Source organism: Priapulus caudatus, unplaced genomic scaffold (assembly GCF_000485595.1).
Source record: "Priapulus caudatus unplaced genomic scaffold, Priapulus_caudatus-5.0.1 Scaffold23, whole genome shotgun sequence".
Lineage (NCBI taxonomy): Eukaryota > Metazoa > Priapulida > Priapulimorpha > Priapulimorphida > Priapulidae > Priapulus > Priapulus caudatus.
In genome coordinates, this window is record NW_014577084.1 from 271,153 (window position 1) to 272,499 (window position 1,347).

At 49.8% G+C, this 1,347-nt stretch overlaps 1 protein-coding gene across 1 annotated transcript in view; it reads left to right on the forward strand.

The window, feature by feature from the left end:
- LOC106813137 (activating signal cointegrator 1 complex subunit 3-like) overlaps window positions 1-1,347 on the forward strand; it is a 29,577-nt gene that overhangs the window by 25,509 nt on the left and 2,721 nt on the right. The window lies entirely within an intron of this gene.

Below are 1,347 nucleotides of genomic sequence, written 5' to 3' on the forward strand. Positions count from 1 at the left end.
ATCCCCGTGATCTATGAAAAGAGCATTATTTTCACTGTGAAATGTGAAAAGCAGTTTATTTTCACTGTGAACTGTGAACAGTACCCCCCCTTACCCCCCCCCCTCTCGTGACGTCGGTCGCCGTTGACAACCAGGATAATTCTTCTTGACCGATCTCTTAAATTGGTCAATTTACGCTTAAATTGGACAGAGGTGGGCCCGCGGCACGTGTGCATGGCAAATTTCGATCTATAAAATTTACTTTGCTCGCAGCATCCCACCATGCACGATTCCCCACATATACTAATGTACATAGCAATGGCGCTCACGTCGTTTGTCGACCTTGGCAGCCAGGATAATTTTCTTCGGCCGATCTCATGCGCTCAAAGTAGCGGGGAACACAGGGCGTGATGCTGCGAGGAAAGTGAGTATTTTACATCGAATTTTACCAAGCACACGTGCTGTCGGCCCGCCTGGCTCCACTTTGAACAGAAGAGAAAATTCTCTTGGCAGTCCAACAGTGACTGACGCACGAGCGCCACCTTCATGTACATTAATATCGACATAGCGGCGAACCCAGAGCGTGATGCTGCGAGCAAAGTGAATAGTATAGATCGGATTTTACCAATCACGCGTACTGTCGGCCCGCCCGGCTCCACTTTGAATGTATTAGAACGGCCGAAGAACATTCTCTTGGCAGTCAACGGCGGGCGACGTCGGAGCGTCTTTTTCACGTGAATTAGCATAGCGAAGAACCCATGCGTGATGCTGCGTGCAAAGTGAATATTATAGAACGGATTTTAGCAAGCACACGTGCTGTCGGCCCGCCTGGCTCCAATTTGAACGTATAAGAACGGCCGACGGCAATTCTCTTCGCAGTGAACGGCGGCCGACGAACAAGCGCCATCGTCCTGTTTGAACGTATAAGAACGGCCGGAGAAAATTCTCTTGGCAGTTAACGGTGACCGACGCACGAGCGCCAGTGTACATTAATGTGGGCATAGGCTCAAACTGGACAGGGGCGGACCCGCGGCACGTGTGCATGGTAAAATACGATCAACAAAATTCACTTTGCTCGCAGCATCCCGCCACGATTCTCCACTTATACTAATGTACATAGGAATGGCGCTCGTGACGTCGGTCGCCGTTGATAGCCAAGATAATTCTCATCAGCCGATCTCATACGCTCAAACTGGAGAGGTGCGGGCCCGCGGCACGTGTGCATGGTCAAATCCGATTTTCATCCAAAACTAACTATTATACTATGTTGTACGCGTGAAAGAGAGAGAGAGTGTGAGCGAGAGAGAGAGATCGAGAGAGAGAGAGAGAAACAGAGAGAGAGAGAGAGAGATAGAAAGAGAGAGAGAG